The sequence below is a fragment of the Lissotriton helveticus genome, chromosome 5_1 (genome assembly GCF_964261635.1).
Source record: "Lissotriton helveticus chromosome 5_1, aLisHel1.1, whole genome shotgun sequence".
Lineage (NCBI taxonomy): Eukaryota > Metazoa > Chordata > Amphibia > Caudata > Salamandridae > Lissotriton > Lissotriton helveticus.
Genome location: NC_136065.1, coordinates 19,685,004 through 19,706,130, shown reverse-complemented (window position 1 = coordinate 19,706,130; position 21,127 = coordinate 19,685,004). Strand labels below are relative to the sequence as shown.

Below are 21,127 nucleotides of genomic sequence, written 5' to 3'. Positions count from 1 at the left end.
TATGGATAAATACAGACGGAAATGTTAAAATAAAAAATCCCCAAGTGTAATTCCATTGAACAGATATATTCGAAACTTTCTGCTGTAAAATGAACCGCTGGCTTCAGATTAGAAACATCTCTTGTGGAGAAGGCGCCCCCCCCCCCTCGAGAAAAGCTCTCCCTGGGGGGCGGCTGACGTCACCTCCCAGGCAGCTCTGCCGCGGAAACGCAGCCAAGTCCTCGTGGTAATTATCTCCAGCCTGGCACGGCGCCTGGCAGTGCCCAGCGGGCACCATCTGCACCCAGCTCCGGGGGGGGGGGGGGGGGGCGGGGCGGGGGGGGGGGCGGGAGAGGGCCCCTTCTAGCCGGGTGGACCGTGTGCTCCTGGCAGCTACCTGCACCGGCCCGGCGTGTGGGGCTGGGGCAGGGTCGGACTGGCCTTCCATCCCACCGGGCATTTCCCGGCGGGGTGAGGTGTTTGGAGGTTGCGGCCTCTGCCAGAAGCACAGCGGGGCGGGGGCAGAGAGAGAGATGGAGGAGGGAAGGAGGGAGCCTGGGGAGAGACCAGGGAGAGAGAGGAGGGGGCAGAGTGAGTGGGGGAGGAAGGAGGGGCTGCTTTGAAGACTTGTGCCCTGGGCTGTTTTTGCTTCAAGGTTGGCTCTGACCTTGTATAAGGTCACCTGGTGCTCAGGTGAAGTGCTCTAGCGCCCGTGCGCACAACTCCTGCGATAAAAACACACGGGCCGCAAAAAAACAACAATAAAAAATAGAAAACAAGCATTGGCATAGCCAATACGTCTCGCATTTGGGACCTTATAAGTATTTAGTTAGGAAAGTGTCAACCTGTAGGGTGGAGCTCAATACGTGGTGTGGGAGTGAAGCCAGGGTTGGCAAATAGTGTCAGTGTTGAACACGTTCGCCACACCCCCACCCGCCCCTGCCACACACCCCCACCCGCCCCTGCCACACCCCCACCCGCCACTGCCACACCCCCACCCACCACTGCCACACCCCCACCCGCCACTGCCACACCCCCACCCGCCCCTGCCACACCCCCACCCGCCCCTGCCACACACCCCCACCCGCCCCTGCCACACCCCCACCCACCACTGCCACACCCACCACTGCCACACCCCCACCCGCCACTGCCACACCCCCACCCGCCCCTGCCACACCCCCACCCGCCACTGCCACACCCCCACCCGTCCCTGCCACACCCCTCCCGCCCCTGCCACACCCCCACCCGACCCTGCCACACCCCCACCCGACCCTGCCACACCCCCACCCGCCCCTGCCACCCCTGCCACACCCCCACCCGACCCTGCCACACCCCCACCCGCCCCTGCCACACCCCCACCCGACCCTGCCACACCCCCACCCGCCACTGCCACACCCCCTCCTGCCCCTGCCACACCCCCACCCGCCACACCCCCACCTACCCCTGCCACACCCCAACCCGCCCCTCCCACACCCCCACCCGCCCCTGCCACCCCCCCACCCACACCTGACACCCCCCACCCGCCCCTGCCACACCCCTCCCGCCCCTTCCACACCCCCACCTGCCCATGCCACGCCCCCACCCACCCCTGCCACACCCCCACCCGCCCCTCCCACACCCCTCCCACCCCTGCCACACCCCTCCCACCCCTGCCACACCCCTCCCGCCCCTGCCACACCCCTCCTGCCCCTGCCACACCCCCACCCACCCCTGACACACCCCCACCGCCGCTGCCACACCCCTCCCGCCCCTGCCACACCCCTCCTGCCCCTGCCATACCCCACCCGCCCCTGCCACACCCCCCCACCCGCCCCTGCCACACCCCCACCCGCCACTGCCACACCGCCACCCACCACTGCCACACCCCCACCCGCCACTGCCACACCCCACCCGCCCCTGTCCCACCCCCACCCGCCACTGCCACACCCCCACCCGTCCCTGCCACACCCCTCCCGCCCCTGCCACACCCCCACCCGACCCTGCCACACCCCCACCCGCCCCTGCCACACCCCCACCCGCCCCTGCCACACCCCCACCCGCCCCTGCCACACCCCCACCCGCCACTGCCACACCCCCACCCGTCCCTGCCACACCCCTCCCGCCCCTGCCCCACCCCCACCCGACCCTGCCACACCCCCACCCGCCCCTGCCACACCCCCACCGCCCCTGCCACACCCCAACCCGCCCCTGCCACACCCCACCCACCCCTGCCACCCCCCACCCGCCCCTGCCACACCCCAACCCGCCCCTGTCGCACCCCCACCCGCCGCCACACCCCCTCCTGCCCCTGCCACACCCCAACCCGCCCCTCCCACACCCCCACCCGTCCCTGCCACCCCCCCACCCACACCTGACACCCCCCACCCGCCCCTGCCACACCCCTCCCGCCCCTTCCACACCCCCACCTGCCCATGCCACGCCCCCACCCACCCCTGCCACACCCCCACCCGCCCCTCCCACACCCCTCCCACCCCTGCCACACCCCTCCCGCCCCTGCCACACCCCTCCTGCCCCTGCCACACCCCCACCCACCCCTGACACCCCCCCACCGCCGCTGCCACACCCCTCCCGCCCCTGCCACACCCCTCCTGCCCCTGCCATACCCCACCCGCCCCTGCCACACCCACACCTGCCACACCCCCACCCGCCCCTGCCACACCCCTCCCGCCCCTGCCACACCCCCACCCGCTCCTGCCACACCCCCACCGCCGCTGCCACACCCCTCCCGCCCCTGCCACACCCCTCCTGCCCCTGCCATACCCCACCCGCCCCTGCCACACCCCTCCTGCCCCTGCCACACCCCTCCTGCCCCTGCCACACCCCCACCCACCCCTGACACCCCCCCACCACTGCTGCCACACCCCTCCCGCCCCTGCCACACCCCTCCTGCCCCTGCCATACCCCACCCGCCCCTGCCACACCCACACCCACACCTGCCACACCCCCACCCGCCCCAGCCACACTCCTCCCGCCCCTGCCACACCCCCACCCGCCCCTGCCACACCCCCACCGCCGCTGCCACACCCCTCCCGCCCCTGCCACACCCCCACCCGCCCCTGCCACGCCCCCACCCGCCCCTGCCACATCCCCTCCCACCCCCCCACCCCTGCCACACCCCACCCACCCCTGCCACACCCCCACCCGCCCCTCCCACACCCCCACCCGCCCCTGCCACTCCCCACCCGCCCCTGCCACACCCCCACCCGCCCCTGCAACACCCCTCCCACCCCTGCCACACCCCCACCCGCCCCTGCCACACCCCTCCCGCCCCTTCCACACCCCCACCTGCCCATGCCACGCCCCCACCCACCCCTGCCACACCCCTCCCGCCCCTGCCACACCCACACTTACCCCTGCCACCCCCCACCCACCCCTGCCACACCCCCACCGCCCCTGCCATACCCCCACCCGCCTCTCCCACACCCCCACCCGCCCCTGCCACCCCCCCACCTGCCCCTGCCACACCCCCACCTGCCCCTGCCACCCGCCCCTGCCACACCCCCACCCGCCCCTGCCACACCCCTCCCGCCCCTGCAACCCCCCTCCCGCCCCTGCCATACCCCTCCCGCCCCTGCCACACCCCCACCTGCCCATGCCACACCCCCACCCACGCTCAGACGTGAGTCCCGTGCTCTCCATGCCACTGGAATCAAGCTATCCTGGCTGAAGACGGCTGTAATGCCAGAAACCGGTCCTAGGATGCTTGATTCCGGTCCAGGAAAGACATGGCTTGGCAGTTCGGGCTGGACTGTTTCCATGAGGCACAGGGTCAAGGCTGATTTGCATATGGCTGGGTCCTAACTGGAATGGCATGGTGAGCAAAAAAAATGGATTTAGGCCCAGATCTCTGTACTGGGGTGAATGTATGACATTGTTCTCCATTCTGTCCATCAACTGTTTTTGCGAGTGCAGGATACCTGCTCGGAGCGCGAGGGCAGGCCCAGCTGTCACGAGACAGGGAGCAGGCATCATCAACAAGAGTGTGAGAGGGACTGAAGTAGCACAGACCACACATAGCAGTAGAGAAGGAAGAGAGCGCGATGCACCTGCAGAAGGAGAGCGCAAGGAGCGCGCCGTGACAGGCTATCTAAGCAGGCGAGACAGCCGCACAATGACAACGGGTGATAGCACCAAAAGAGACGGTCGTGGGCACAGGCAGGGTGGATTTTTCAGCCAGGGCAGTGCGAGACAGAGACCGAACAGGTCACAGAAGAACAGACAGTAACAGGCAGAAATGACTGAGACAATCCAAATTATACAGTGTGTTGGAAGGGGCGCACTCAGAGGGCCAGGTTATGCTCACCCAGTCCTCCCAAGACCCACCTCTTCCACAGAACTTGCCGAGTCTTGATGGTGAGGTCCTCACCGGGGAGGACTTCGAGTCTAGGATCGTACACACTGAGCTCACACCACACTATGAACAGACACCACACCGTTGGATTCTATTAACAAGTTCTTTATATAAGCAATAAACGAAGGAAGCACTCTTATATACACAGTGGTCGAGGGACCACAAAGTCTTGGAGGATTCGGGACGGGGAAAGCGGGACAGTCTTTTAGTCTCTGGGTCAGTACGAGGCGTACCCTACGCACAGCTCTCAATCCTCGAGCCGGGGGATACGGGAGGATGGTCGTACTGGCTGTTTCGCCTCCGTCGAGTCGGCGCGGTCGTGATGGTGGTCTCCATGGTCCAGTCGGACCAGAGTACTCCTCAAGCCGCGACGAGGTCAGCAGGGCTCGATCTGGAGAAGTTCGTGAGGAGCCGCGACAGCGTCAGCAGGGCTCGGAAGGTCTTGGAAAGGTCGAGCCGCGACAGCGTCAGCAGGGCTCCGATAGTTACAGTTCAGCTTGAGCCGCGACAGCGTCAGCAGGGCTCCGATGGTTACAGTTCAGCTTGAGCCGCGACAGTGTCAGCAGGGCTCCGATGGTTACAGTTCAGCTTGAGCCGCGACAGCGTCAGCAGGGCTCCGATGGTTCCAGATGAGTTCGTTTTAGGGTCAGCCGCGATCAGATCAGCAGGCTTCAGGTCCAAGATACAACTCCCCGCTAGTTGTCGGGCGGGCCCAATTATAGTCCTTTTGCTCTTTGATCTCCGGACCTTCGCAGGCGGAGGTCTCCTGCCCGGGGGGGCTGGTCGTTGGCGGGGTCCGGCGGTTGGCTCTTTGATCCCTTTGAAAGATGGGCCCGGGAATTCCCAGACGCCCAGCGGGTCTGGAGCCAGCCCTTGGGGGAGGCCAGAGGGGTGATCGAAACTGGCCCATAGGGGAGGGCCAAAGGTGTGACAGATACCGGCCCCTCAGGGGAGGCTGGAGGTGCCCTCGAAACTCCCTGGCTTATCTCACTCGGGGAGCCCTTTACCCCCCATCCGGGACTGGCGCGCCTTTGGAGTCTGGGTTTCGCTGGGGCCGGGGTCACGCTAGGCCCAGGGAGACAGGGATCTCGGGAAGGGAAAATGGCGTCCGGGCCTTGTGGGGCATGCAAGGTTAGGCGCTCGGAGCCGGGCGTGGAGCGGGAAAGGCAGGCCTGGTCAAGGTTCTCGGGGGATCTAGGTTTACTTGGAGTAGGACGACCAGTCTCGGGGTGCAGGCTACACTTATGGGTAGGCTGCGCAGGGGACTCGGGGTACAGGCCTACACTCATAGGGTGTGGAGGGACAGAGGCGAACCACGCCACGAGGCCGGGTCCAACACGGTGCAGACAGTCACTAACCGAAAGCTTTTGTGTTCATTAAGTCTTTTGTTGCTTTCTTCTCTTTTTAGTGCGGTAAAATACGGGAGGGCCGGCGCTTTGTTCATAGATGAACGGTAAAATGCACTTTTAACTTCACGCAAACCTTCACTTAGTAAACAAGTTCACATCAGAACAAGCCCGAGAGTGGTGCGCGCGTGCCACAGCGAGCGATCTGTTTTTAATTATCGTGCACGCATCTGTGCATGATAATTGAAAACAGATGTGGCCTGTGCGGGTAAACGCAAGCAATAGGCCGTGGGCAGAGCAAAGGCGGGACATGTACCCGCGTTGCCCAATTGCGCGCTGTCCTTCTCAGAAAGACGCACGCAAAGGCGAATAGCCTGTGAAGGAAAACAAACCGCACGCACGAGCGTGCGGTGAGCTTTCGAAAGCCCTTTTACTGTTTACATAAAGCCTCTCGAGAGCAGTGCATGCGCGCTGCTACAGGCTCCACCTAAAAACTGGAAAAAATGTTGCAAGAAAGGAGAACGAACTCTGTCTGCTGATTGAACAGTGTAATAGATTCACAAGTGAGTGCAGTGGGCTCCGGAGGCACTGGTGCAGCTGCACCTGTTGCACCACCCATAGCCACACCCCTTTACAGAAGGATTCCAGGGCAGTGTCTCGTGCACAGGCACAAGGAGCCTACGTCACGTGCAGACATTTCACGCACAGTGAGCATCACAGCAAGGTTATAAATGTCACAATCACCTACCCCCCCCCCACCAACGGGCTCTCACTCCAGGCACTAGTGCGACTACACAAGCGCAGGCCCCAAGAAGAGCCCGCTGCTCCTCATCACACAGCACGGCAAGATGCTGCCACAATGACCAGACTAACAACACGCACCATCCAGACAAGTACAACAATATGAAGCTCCAGCGTTCTAGCCCACTCGCCTCACAGCGCTATACAATCAAAGATAGCAATATATGACAAGACAGGAGCACCCCCTGGTCGTCACTCACAACACCAAACACTTCCCACATGTGTCACATGAGTCACACGCACAGGCCATGGGCCACGCGCACGAGCCATGGGCCACGCGCACGAGCAATGGGCCACGCGTGCGAGCCATGGGCGACAATCACGAGCCATGGGCCACACGCACGAGCCATGGGCCACGTGCACGAGCCATGGGCCACAATCACGAGCCATGGGCCACGCGCACGAGCCATGGGCCACACGCACGAGCCATGGGCCACACGCACGAGCCTTGGGCCACACGCACGAGCCATGGGCCACGCGCACGAGCCATGGGCCACGCGCACGAGCCATGGGCCACAATCACGAGCCATGGGCCACGAGCCATGGGCCACGTGCACAAGCCATGGGCCACGCACACGGCCCATGGGCCAGGCGCACGAGCCACGCGCACGAGCCATGGGCCACGCGCACGAGCCATGGGCCACGCGCACGGGCCATGGGCCACGCGCACAAGCCATGGGCCACGCGCACGAGCCACAATCACGAGCCATGGGCCACAATCACGAGCCATGGGCCACGTGCACGAGCCATGGGCCACGCGCACGGGCCTTGGGCCAGGCGCACGGGCCATGGGCCAGGCGCATGAGCCATGGGCCACGCGCACGAGCCATGGGCCACGCGCACGGGCCATTCGCACGAGCCATGGGGCACGCACACGAGCCACGCACACGAGCCATGGGCCACGCGCACGAGCCACGCACACAAGCCATGGGCCACGCGCACGAGCCATGGGTCACACTGACGAGCCATGGGCCAGGCTCACGAGCCATGGGCCACACACGAGCCATGGGCCACGCACACGAGCCATGGGCCACGCACACCCCCACGGGTCACACTGACGAGGCACGGGTCACACTGACGAGCCATGGGCCACGCTCACGAGCCATGCTCACGCGCTATGGGCCACGCACACAAGCAACGCACACAAGCCATGGGCCACGTGCATGAGCCATGGGTCACACTGACGAGCCATGGGACACGCACACGAGCCACGCACACGAGCCACGGGCCACGCACACAAGCCATGGGTCACACTGACGAGCCATGGGTCACACTGACGAGCCGTGGCCCACGCACACGAGCCAAGGGCCATGCACACGAGCCATGGGCCACACTGACGAGCCATGGGCCACACTGACGAGCAATGGGTCACACTGACGAGCAATGGGTCACACTGACGAGCCATGGGTCACACTGACGAGCCATGGGCCATGCACACGAGCCATGGGCCACGCACACAAGCCACGCACATGAGCCACGGGCCACGCACACGAGCCATGGGCCACACTGATGAGCCATGGGCCACACGCACACGAGCCATGGGCCACGCTCATGAGCCATTGGCCACGCTCACAAGCCATGGGCCACACTCACGAGCCATGGGCCACGCACACGAGCCACGAGCCATGGGCCACGCACACGAGCCATGGGCCACGCACACGAGCTACGAGCCATGTACACGAGCCACGGGCCACACTGACGAGCAATGGGTCACACTGACGAGTCATGGGCCACGCATACAAGCTAAGGGTCACACTGACGAGCCATGGCCACACGAGCCATGGGACACGCTCACGAGCCACGGGCCACGCTCACGAGCCATGGGCCACGCACACGAGTTACGAGCCATGTACACGAGCCACGGGCCATGAGCCATGGGCCATGCTCACGAGCCACAGGCCATGCACACGAGGCACGGGTCACACTGACGAGGCACGGGCCATGCTCACGAGCCATGGGCCACGCACACGAGCTACGAGCCATGTACACGAGCCACGGGCCGCACTGACGAGCAATGGGTCACACTGACGAGTCATGGGCCACGCATACAAGCTAAGGGTCACACTGACGAGCCATGGCCACACGAGCCATGGGACACGCTCACGAGCCACGGGCCACGCTCACGAGCCATGGGCCACGCACACGAGCTACGAGCCATGTACACGAGCCACGGGCCATGAGCCATGGGCCATGCTCACGAGCCACAGGCCATGCACACGAGGCACGGGTCACACTGACGAGGCATGGGCCATGCTCACGAGCCATGGGCCACGCACACGAGCCATGGGCCACGCACACGAGCTACGAGCCATGTACACGAGCCACGGGCTACACTGACGAGCAATGGGTCACACTGACGAGTCATGGGCCACGCATACAAGCTAAGGGTCACACTGACGAGCCATGGCCACACGAGCCATGGGACACGCTCACGAGCCACGGGTCACGCTCACGAGCCATGGGCCACGCACACGACCTACGAGCCATGTACACGAGCCACGGGCCATGAGCCATGCTCACGAGCCACAGGCCATGCACACGAGGCACGGGTCACACTGACGAGGCACGGGCCATGCTCACGAGCCATGGGCTACACTCACGAGCCATGGGCCACGCACACGAGCCATGGGCCACGCACACGAGCTACGAGCCATGTACACGAGCCACGGGCCACACTGACGAGCAATGGGTCACACTGACGAGTCATGGGCCACGCATACAAGCCATGGGCCACGCTCACGAGCCATGGGCCACGCTCACGAGCCATGGGCCACGCACACGAGCCACGGGCCACGCACACAAGCCATGGGCCATGAGCCATGGGCCATGCTCACGAGCCACAGGCCATGCACACGAGGCACGGGTCACACTGACGAGGCACGGGCCACGCGCACACGAGCCACGGGCCACGCACACGAGCCATGGGCCACGCTCACGAGCCATGGGCCACGCTCACGAGCCATGGGCCACGCTCACGAACCACGGGCCACGCACACGAGGCACGGGTCACGCACACGAGGCACGGGTCACACTGACGAGGCACGGGTCACACTGACGAGGCACGGGCCACATTTTCAATAGGACGCAGCTCATGTGTTGTGTCCCTCTTTCTTCAATGCGCTCAAGCAGAGCCGTCTGTTACAGGACAAGGGCCGGGGCTCCCCATGGACAGTGTGGGGGGGGGGTGCTGCCCAAAGCCCCACAGCCTGAGGGCCGAGGCTCCCTCTCTCCTCTGCCCGCACCCCCCCCCCCCCCCTTTCAGGCTGTGAGAACTAGGAGAGCCCCTCCCCACGCCCCTGGGCCTTGCAGTGCGCAATCACGGCTCTGAGGCTAAGGCGAGGAAGGCCCGACGACTGGGGGCATGCTGGGGGCCCCTCCCGCCATCTTCAAGCGCCGGAGCATGGCTGCGTGGCTCAAGAGACCCCTCCCCGGGGGTCTCGCAGCGCTGGAGTATGATGGGGGGGAGGGGTGTCCACCCTAGGCCTCGGGGCGCTGCACACTTACTCCAACTCCCAGAGGAGGGGTCCCTTCCCTGCACCTCCCAGCAGTGGTGGAGCTCTGAGGTCTTTCTGGCACTCTCAGCTGTGATGTAGCGCTGCGTGGCCCAGGGGAGGAGGCCCCGGGGCGCTGCACACTTACTCCAAGTCCCAGAGGAGGGGTCCCTTCCATGCACCTCCCAGCAGTGGTGGAGCTCTGAGGTCTTTCTGGCACTCTCAGCTGTGATGTAGCGCTGCATGGCCCAGTGGAGGAGGCCTCGCGGCGCTGGGGAGAGGTGCTCACCCTAGGCCTCGGGGCGCTGCACATCTGCTCCAAGTCCCAGAGGAGGGTCCCTTCCTGCACCCCCCAGCAGTGGTGGAGCTCTGAGGTCTTTCTGGCACTCCCAGCTGTGATGTAGCGCTGCGTGGCCCAGGGGAGGAGGCCTCAGGGCGCTGCACACTTGCTCCAAGTCCCAGAGGAGGGTCCCTTCCTGCACCCCCCAGCAGTGGTGGAGCTCTGAGGTCTTTCTGGCACTCCCAGCTGTGATGTAGCGCTGCGTGGCCCAGGGGAGGAGGCCTCGCGGCGCTGCATACAGCTGCCACCTTCCTCGGAGGGCTCCAGGGACTTCTGGATTTGCAGATACTAAGGATGTTAACCAGAGGCGAGCGGGGGGCCTGGAGTAGCCCCGCCCTGGCACCGGGCACAGCCCCCCTGGGACCGGGCACAGCCCCGCCCTGGCACCGGGCACAGCCCCCCTGGGACCGGGCACAGCCCCGCCCTGGCACAGCCCCCCTGGGACCGGGCACAGCCCCGCCCTGGCACCGGGCACAGCCCCCCTGGGACCGGGCACAGCCCCGCCCTGGCACCGGGCACAGCCCCCCTGGGACCGGGCACAGCCCCGCCCTGGCACCGGGCACAGCCCCCTTGGCACCGGGCACAGCCCCCCCCTGGCACCGGGCACAGCCCCGCCCTGGCACCGGGCACAGCCCCCCTGGGACCGGGCACAGCCCCCCCCTGGCACCGGGCACAGCCCCCTGGGCACAGCCCCCCCCCTGGGACCGGGCACAGCCCCGCCCTGGCACCGGGCACAGCCCCGCCCTGGCACCGGGCACAGCCGGGGCGGCCTCTATTTACAAGGCAGCTGGAAGGCACCCCTGGCAGCCCGGGGGGTGACCTTCACGGGGACTGGAGCAAAGCATCTCCCCCTCGAGGGGCCAGAAGAGAGGAGAGGGGAGCTGAGGATGGAGCGGCCCCAAAGCGCCTGGCACCGGCTGGTACCGCCCTGGCGGCTTCAGATTCAGAGCAGAGCCGGGCAGCCGGGGGGGCAGAGAAGGGGCGAGGCCTCCGGGAGCACGCTGTGCCCAAGATCAAACAATGTTGCCAAATTGCCCGGCGCTGCTCTTCCCGCGCTGCTGGCTGCCTCACTCTTGCACCTGTCCGCGCCTGGAGTTTCCCTCATTTTTCGCTGCCTTCCCCTCGCATTCCCCTCGTTTTCTCTGATTCCTCCTTGTTTTTCCCTCATTGCAACGGAATGCGCCTGCCCGAGGCCACGCAGTGGCCATCAGGAGGGCGGGCTCCTAGTCACGGAGGGCTGTCCCGCCCCCGCATGACGCAGTAGTTCCTCTCCTGAGGCAGTCTCCCCTGGTTGGTGGAGACTGGTAGTGATGCACGTCCGGGGCGGTGGGGAGGAGCCGTCTGGAGTTCATCAGACCTCTGCCCTGCTGGGGAGGCCTCTTTGCCGCCCCGGACGTCGCTGTTCCATGTTGGGACACTCTTTTTGCCTCGACGCGTGGTAGTGTCCTCGAGAGGGACTCTCTTTTCCGGTCGGCTGGAGGTCTCCTTCAGTGCCGAGGTCCCATGGGGGCACCTCGATGGTCTGGCGTCGTGTTTGTTGGCGTCTTCCGGTGCGGTGAGTCTTGCCCGGCGTTGTTTATTGCGGGATACACCAGTTTGCATTGCGCCCCCCCCCCCTTTTTACGCGGCGGGAGAACAGCAGGTCCCGAGGTTTGAAGTCTGTGAGGGGGCGCGAACAAAGCAGCACCCGGGCGCGGGGGATAGATTCATACCGCTACCTCAGCTTGACTCTGTTGAATCGTGGCACTTTCTGAGTGGCTGGTTTGCGCGCAAGTAACGGGTGTGCTTGGTGTGATGGCAGTAGGGGTCTCCTGCAGGTGCGGTAGCTGCCGGGGGAGTCGGCTGGTCTCGTCCCGTGGGCGTGGAGGCCTTTGCTGCCGGTGGTATTGTCACGTCGCGGCTCAAGCGGGTTCAAGCGCATCCTGGGTAGAGCAGCGGGTGCGTCGGGCGGGTTCGCACTTCTGGGGGCAATAAGTATTGCGCATATGGGTTGCGGTCATCTTTATTGTGGGGCAAGTTGTCGGGAGTTCGGCTGGAGCACGGGTGGTGTCGTATTGTGCTGAGCGCAGCTCCGCGGGTATCTTGGTGCGAGGTGTTCACAGGCGGGCGTCGCCAGTTCTATGCTGATTTCCGCCCCGGGGGAAACTGAGTCATCTTCGGCATGTTGTGGTTGCGGCCCGGGACTTGTCACGTAGGGGCGGTTGTAAGAGGCATGGAGTCATTTTCATTGCACTAACCCCGGGCTATTCGGATCCATAACGCGGCGGCTGTGGTTGCTTGTGGCATGCTTCCGACCGCGGCGCTAATTCAGTTTATTACTCGCATTATGGGTATATTTAAAATTCTGCGACATCGGTGTATTCACTCCGAGCACATCATTCAGTCTTACCATTGTTGGGTGTCGGCCATCCTCGGGCCTTTCGCGGCATGTCTGTTGTAGGTTTGTTGTGCTGACACTTGGGTCACCAGTCTCCCAACGACTAAGAACGGCGCGATTCTATAACGCAGTGTGGTTTGTTAATATACATGCATATATGGGCAAGCGTGGGGATGGTCCTGGTTCCTTGCAGTTGCTTACTACTATCCTGGTGCACGTGTGTAATGGCTGATGGGTGCGGCCATTTTAGGGACACCATGGTGTGATGTCCGGCGCTTAAGGGTAATGGCGTCCAGTGCGGCTATTTTTGGTGGTGGTTTGTTTCCTTTGACCGGCGCAAGACGTGTATGGCGCCTGTTGGCGGTGAATTTGGGTCACGGTTCTTCGATATCGGCGCATGTGAGTAAGTGAGGACAATTTTGACGGACATTTTCGTGGAATGCATGGTTAAGAGGATACTGTGTTCGGGTCCTCCCTCCCCCATTATGTTTCCTTTTCGCTCCGCCTGGCTTGCGATGCAGCCGGGTTCTCTATGACTTGCGGTGTTAGTCACGAGGTTCAGCTTCTTAAGCATGTGACTGTTGCTTCCGACCCACGCAGCACTTCTGGTGTGGGCTTCTATACCTAATTTTGCCATTCTTATTTCAGACTCCGCCCCTTTGTTCGGCCCCCCCCCCCCCCCCCCGCCCCCTTTTGCGAACTCCCGGCGCCGCGCTGACCAGGCAGCTCCTGCAACCACTCCTTGTGAGGTATGTATGCTGGCAAACAGGAGGGTGTGGTGTTGAGGGGGCCTCAGGTATCCGATTCGTTGCATCAGGCCTCCTGCTAGGTAGTATTATCAGATGGGGTCATAGTCATGTTTAGTCTCCTTCCTTTGCAAGTACAGCGCGAATTTTGTCATCTGGCTTCTGTTACATTAAGTCTCTCCTCATTTATATTGTCATATACAAGCAGTGATTATGGGTTGGTATTGTCTCGTGCAGAGTACATTAACGTCGTGTGATTTGAAAGGGAGTTACCTGCAAGTTCAGTACTGCTGCAAATCATTTAAGGGAGATTGCCGCACCTCTAAGGAGCATTCGGGTACTCAGTAGTTTGTGTACCTGCACTTGCTTAATTCTTTTGCACGAGATATATGTACGGATGAATGTCTAATTACGCCACCCTGTTAAAAAATGGACTCGCCCGCAGTCTTTAGAATTTTGCTGTGAAGGTTTTGGAGAGCGAAAAAATATATCATCTCAAAGGGGCAGTCTGAATCTCTGTAAACTTCTTGGTCTACACCTTCATCGCGCATCCAAGTCTTTGTATTCTCACATCTGCTGATGCACGCGTCTAATCCATACACAAGTTCCTTCTTCAGCCTCTCGTGCGTGCAGGTTGACATTACGGTATGTTTATGGTTTGAGTAATTGCAGTTGTTAGGAACGACGTCCGGGACCACTAGTTCTTACCTGTGCCGGATACGTAGATGGTCTTCTGGCTAAATTATTTATTCCTTAACGAAGCACGTTGGTGTGTACCGCGGCTGTATCAAGCCTTGGCTGTGGGTGGGAGAATGATATGTCTTTATGAAATCTTCAGCGTGTTTGGATATGTTTTTGATGGGTGTTGCCTGTGGTTAAAGAAATGCTCAATATTGTCCGTCATTTTTAGAGGTAGCATCATGGTATTCCAAAGACACATCTTTCCCCCCCATGGGAGCAAGTCCCCTAGCTCAGTTCCCAGTACTAGCCTCAAATATTTAGGCCTCTTACCTAAATCGGAATTTTTAGATGCCGCTAGCCCGGAAAATGAGGGGTGTAGAGTAGCCATGTCAGCCTAGCAGACAAGCACAAACCTAGAGGCCCGGGCCCCAAACTGAAAGGGTTGCACAGATACTTAAGTAGGTAATTCTGGTAGGCTGAAATAACTATTCTGGTGTGTTCACATGTACCCCTATTATGAAATTGACAAGCTATTTATAAGGAAGGGCACTATACGATTTGAATGGGGACCAGCCGTGCGGTGCTAACCCTTGATTCATGTTACTTCTTTGTAATTTCACCCTGCATCGGTTGTGCCTTCCCTATAAGTCTCTATGAACAGGTGCGAGTGCACAAGCCTTAAACGTCATCAGTATTGTTCATCTTGTAGGATGGGCAGTTAAGAATATTTTCAAATCCATTGACCCCCCTGTACGCCAATTTGGTCCGGTTTGGGAGCCCGGCATAGGGGGAAGTCGAGGCTTATGCGCAACTTCCTGTCCCAATGGTATCTTACTATAAGTTGTCTAACCATTCCATTACAATGTGTGGCATTTTGGTGGCAAATGACATGCCTACGATCATATCACCCAAGATAAATATTGGATATTCGACCAGCGTCATCTTGAGTTTAGCAGGACAGTTTCTCTGGCGATGGAGGGTGCGAGTGGTTCATTATACACTTATTGAAAGCGATCCTTCAGTCGAGCCCTGCTTCTATTCCTAATAATACATTACCTTAAGCCCCATGTATGACAGAGATTAGTGCTGTGTTCTTTCTGCTATTATCAGGAATAAAAATGGAAAGTAACCCTCTAACCATACGGGAACTGATCAGCTTTGCAGGTAGTTATCTACAACGGTGTGGGTGGGAGTATGTCATCAGCATAGCATGTGATAGAACTGGTTTAATAATATTATAGCTGGAGGCTGGACAGGATTTGAGAATAAACCCATTCCTGTTTTTATATGAAGAGACTCCCTCACTGAGACAGGCAAACAAGAGCGTAGCTGCAGCGGGTGCAGTGGCACCGAGGACGCCTGTCTCCTCCTTATTGTTGTATTTGATCATGGCTGTAATTTTCATTCTATCTCTATCCTGGGACCCATATCTTTCCGGTAACAGTGCCTATGACACACCAACTACTCTATTAGGCTTGCTCCCCGCACCCACACCTTGCGATTCCTGCTCAAAGAAAACAAGGCATTTGCAGTTATAGATAATGCTGCACGCCGGGCCATGTTTCGGAAAGTAACCTGACGCTTTGGCAAGGCACGACTACTTTAATTCGATAGTTCTGCCTTGCATCTGACCCGCAGGTAATCTTAAAGGAAATCCAGTATAGTTTTATGTTATTATTATTTTCGAAGCACTTTCGTTATAACTTGGTCCCATTCACCACACAAGAGGTGGTCATCATACTGATAGGCTCTACGGCTGATCTCTTTTCAGTCCTTTTTCTAACATGCGGCGAAGTGCTAGATATTAGACATCATATGTCACACGTAAAATGAATGGATATGCCACACATACTTAGTCTCAAACTGTCAGCTATGTATAGGTCCCCGTATTTACGCCAGGAAGTTATACAGGAGGCTTGCTATTATTTTAAATACTAGGGGTTCAATTGTTTTACAGGTACAATAAATATTATGTATGGGTGTGAATGAGGTGTGAATATACAAGCCTACAAACAGTGTATGCGCTAGGGCACAAGTCATTTGAGCCGCTAATTTCGAGCCCTTGTGGAGCAACTGTTTTTCCCCTCGTTTTCACGAGAAAGCAGCACTGTGAGCTATTGAATTGTCACTCATAATTACACTCAAATTATAAAATGTCTCACATAGCAGCCGGCACTTGGTAGGATGCGGATTGGCGTAAACTCCCCTGCGTCAGTTAAGTTTCATGTTACACGAGTGAGCGTTCATGTTAAATAAGCCAAGGCCATATGGGACTGCCTTGGCGTGCCCTGTAGTCTGTTAGCGCCAGTAAAGATGTACTGTTCCCAAATGTTTTGTTTACATGCTAACCAACAATTTCTTGCTACGATAATATACTAAATTGTGGCCAGACACCTCCTCCTGGCATGTCCCAGCTACCCAGACTGTACTTTGTGAGTGGGTGGGTGGGTATGTATTGTGCGCCTCACACTTATCAAATCTGCTGTAGCCATCACCAGGCTTAGTGCTGTGGCACACCGGAGAATTCGGAATGGATCTACATTCTAGACTCTTCCCCTATGATATCTCATTCAGAATAAACCTTCTCCCAACTAAATCGTCCCTGTTAGACATGTTTTCTTATGCCAGGCAATTTTAGTGGTGTGGCCATTCTTGGGCTTCTTCTGGCCAGAACCTGAAAGCGATTTTCTGAGTGTTGTATTCTGACTAGGGTTATCAAAAATGCTAAAAACTCCGGGAGTTGATAGTACCCCCCCTGGTATTTTGGGCAGATGAAGAGAGTGCAGCACAAGCGCTTGTGCCATGCTGGTCGGCAAACTTGCCACCCAGTGTGGAGGCAATAGGTATAGCACGCAATAGACACCAGGGCATTAGAACATACGGGACGTTGGCAATGTTAGCGCTGGTGTAAGTGCAAGCTAAACACGTGAGAAAGTGTAAGTGCAAAGATAAACACGTGGGAAATAGCAAACAGTGCGTTCAGAGAAGTGGCGTGGCTGGCAACAAAGAGTACCACACACTGGTACATAGGGAGCACTGCAATAATGGCAAACACGTAAAATTGAGAAATACTACCTGTACACTCCTGATAACAGCACATGTGTTGCTCTACCATGAATAGGGAAGGTCGTATGTCAATAGTCATTTCCCTCCTTCCTTTGGTCCTGCTGTCTATCTTTCATCTTAGGCTCGGGTACCTGTTGGCAGCCCACCCGCGGTCTGCAGCCTTAGTGTAACAATCAATTCAGGTATAAGGAGAACATCCGTGGCTACCACAGCCCGAGCCCGGACTGTCTATAATCGTTGAGGTGGGTCCCTAGAAGTCCTTTAGAGAATGTTCTATCTGGTATCTTACCCGGTGCCCCCCCCCCCCCGGTGTCGGTTCCCTATCCCTGGGGGGGGGGGGGGGTCCTAGTTAACTTAGGACAAGCTATCCCTGTGGTAGGATAGACTGGCAGCCGGCAGGCCGGACTGGGGGGCATGTGTTATCGGCTGTCCCCGTGGTTTTTTCTGTTTTCACTTGTTAGACCACGTCGCTAGTTATTCCAATATATACATTTGCATACTGCAATAGACTTCTGTATTCTGTAGGGGTTATGCCAATGGGTGCCTGAGTGGCTTTTATTTCTCCAGGCATATCCCGGCGCAGGTCTGGAGCTTAGGGGGCTCCCCGTTGCAGGCGCAGTTCTCCCCGGGAGGTGGTTGTAGGTGGCTTACAGACTAGTTAACTTATGGTATCATGGCCGATGCTGCTTACCAGCCCAAAACCCAAGTCGGCCTTCAGTCTAGCTAACTTAACGGTATGTCTGAAGCTGCTTCCAGCCTAAAACCTAGAGGGCAGGGGATGCCGGCTGTTTGGCCTGGGAACCCGGATTATCCGTTATCTGGGACTCGTCCAAGTTCTATAGTATGTCCGGTGCCCTCCTATTCCCTCGTGTCAGTGAGCACAATTACTCTCCCTGCTGGATTATGAAGACAGTAATTCAGATGTATCTGTGACTCCATGGCGCAGTTTTCTGACGCTCTGTGGGAAGGGATATGGTGGTGTCCCAACGGCTTGCGCTGGACAGCCTATTTCATGTTACTGAGGGCCTCTGTGGTAGGGGCCCCTTCCTATCCCTTTAGTTTCCCTGAGGGGTTGTAGGACAGGTTTATTGGTGCCTGATGGTAGCACCCCACGCCTTGGGCGTTGCCCTGTTCCTCCTCTGTCTGGAGGTAGCAATTCTAGGTGTAGGTTGCAGGTAAAGAGCAGTAATAATGGTGGGGGGCCCGTGCGGCAGCGGGAACCACCTCACGGGCTGTGGCGGAGTTACTGGGCGATCCGGAAGAAGAGAGGTGCAAACGCTGGACGTCAGCGGGCACATAGGGGTGCCAGAGCATAACCTCAGAGCCTAACCTGGAACCTCATGGGAGGTGCAGGAATCCGTGTCGGCGCCCCAGTAGTCCTTCGGGCGGTTGTGGGCCTGTGCAACCGGGGGTTTGCCTAGTCACGCCCAGTAAATGGGCGTGTCAGTATAATTATGGTATTTGTACAACAGTTGGGTGGTTCGCCACTGTGTTGTTTGGCTCAACAGGCGGGCAGGTAGCGAGAATGCGGCCTGCCCTAGGATCGCCCGTAAGCTAACCCACCGTCATTACATATGTTGTATGTAATAAACCTGCAGCAATTTTTACCCAAACCTAACATTTGTGTCCTTGTGTTATTTGCGGGTTTGGGCATGTGGGGCGGGGGTTCATGTGGCCCTGATGTGACTATGCGCCTGCCCGAGGCCACGCAGTGGCCATCAGGAGGGCGGGCTCCTAGTCACGGAGGGCTGTCCCGCCCCCGCATGACGCAGTAGTTCCTCTCCTGAGGCAGTCTCCCCTGGTTGGTGGAGACTGGTAGTGATGCACGTCCGGGGCGGTGGGGAGGAGCCGTCTGGAGTTCATCAGACCTCTGCCCTGCTGGGGAGGCCTCTTTGCCGCCCCGGACGTCGCTGTTCCATGTTGGGACACTCTTTTCCCGCCCTTCCTCGAACCCAGAGTGTCGGCTTGAGGGGGCTCCGGGGGGAGCTTTTAATATGTTTCTTTTTCGTTGCAGGCGGAGTTACTGGGCGATCCGGAAGAAGAGAGGTGCAAACGCTGGACGTCAGCGGGCACATAGGGGTGCCAGAGCATAACCTCAGAGCCTAACCTGGAACCTCATGGGAGGTGCAGGAATCCGTGTCGGCGCCCCAGTAGTCCTTCGGGCGGTTGTGGGCCTGTGCAACCGGGGGTTTGCCTAGTCACGCCCAGTAAATGGGCGTGTCAGTATAATTATGGTATTTGTACAACAGTTGGGTGGTTCGCCACTGTGTTGTTTGGCTCAACAGGCGGGCAGGTAGCGAGAATGCGGCCTGCCCTAGGATCGCCCGTAAGCTAACCCACCGTCATTACATATGTTGTATGTAATAAACCTGCAGCAATTTTTACCCAAACCTAACATTTGTGTCCTTGTGTTATTTGCGGGTTTGGGCATGTGGGGCGGGGGTTCATGTGGCCCTGATGTGACTATGAACACATCACCTCGCAGCAGCCGGCAGCTGCAGCGCCTCGAGGCCCTCGCAGGTAATTTTTCGCACTTTATAAATCCAGAATGATTGAACTTGGAAAACCACAATTGCAACGCAGGGCTGTTTGTTTTAACCCCCAAAGCTCTCTCTATGCCTGTGTGTTAAAGAGCTGAGGGGCCTGACGTAGGATAGGGCTATGTGATGTCATTGGTGCTATCTCCCATACAACCATCCTCTTGGGGGAAACAACCTTTACAACGCAACTTTTACAACGCAAGATCCATTACAAAGCATGTCATTACAACGCATACCATCACACCGCATGTCATTACAACGCAGTCATTACACCGCATACCATTACAACGCATACCATCACAACGTATAGTACCCTTACACTATCCAACACTTACCCTACTGTTGCACCCCCTGGAGTTAGCATAGTAATTTTTACCCCTACGCTATCCAAGGCTTTCCCTACTGTTGCAGTCTTTGGAGTGGGAATAGTTATTTTTACCCCTACGCTATCCAACGCTTTCCCTACTGTTGCACCCACTGGAGTTAGAATAGTAATTTTTACCCCTACGCTATCCAACACTTACCAAACATGCATTGTAATGGTATGCGTTGTAAAGGTAGTATGCGTTGTAATGGAATGCGTTGTAATGGTACTTTTAGGAAATTCGTTGTAATGGCATGTGTAGTAATGGAATGCGTTGTAAAGGATGTTGCGTTGTATTCAATTCAATTCAATTCGACTTTATTTCGGATATATTTCAATCCATGAAAGCACAAATTCAATACACATTTCATAGTAAAAGTTACCGTTACATCAAAACAAAAAATACATATTTCCAAAAAACAGTTAATACAAATTTCTTTGATGAGTAAGTAGGCAAAATCAAAATCACAATAAAAATGCAGGTAGTACCAAAATACAATAAAGTGCGTTGATGCATCATCTTTCAAAGATATATAATCACTCATCTAAGCACTTTCTTATTTTCACAGTCAATTTTAAAAATTCCATCACCTGGAGAACACTATCACTGTGCAAAAGCTGTAAATACATGAGTGCAGGTCTTATTTGATTAAAATTTAGTTTCTTTAAAAGGGTAACAAGATAGCGTTTTCGGGGGTATTCATAAAATCTACATAAAAATATAAAATGCAGCATATCCTGTGGAGACTTCCCGTCGCAGCCACAGGGAGCTGCAATTTTCTTAAAAATGTCCAGCTTTGGTCTAATTAAAAGATGATGAAAGATATTGAACCTGAACCTTGTCAGCAAAAATTTTTCATGGGAAGTAAAGGAGCATGTTAGATATAATTCCATACTATCACAAGTTCTTAACATGACGTATTTTCTAACATTAGGTTTAAAAAAAAAAAAGCCCTCTTAATTGCTGCCACATCACCCTTTACTATCTCACTCGGATTTTCAAACAGGTTCCGGCGTCCTAACCTCTGGAACTGAGACTTCAAAT

General features: G+C 58.1%; 1 protein-coding gene across 5 annotated transcripts in view; it reads left to right on the top strand.

Moving 5' to 3' along the window:
* Positions 1 to 21,127, top strand: part of B3GALT4 (beta-1,3-galactosyltransferase 4) — a 166,350-nt gene that overhangs the window by 107,866 nt on the left and 37,357 nt on the right. Inside the window, exon 1 of one of the 5 annotated variants that reach the window (XM_078641620.1) lies at positions 19,678 to 19,698. The exons of the other annotated variants lie outside the window; for them this stretch is intronic. The gene's annotated coding sequence lies outside the window, so the exon portion shown is untranslated. Of the gene's footprint in view, positions 1 to 19,677; positions 19,699 to 21,127 lie in introns of those variants that run through there. 5 annotated transcript variants of the gene reach the window in all.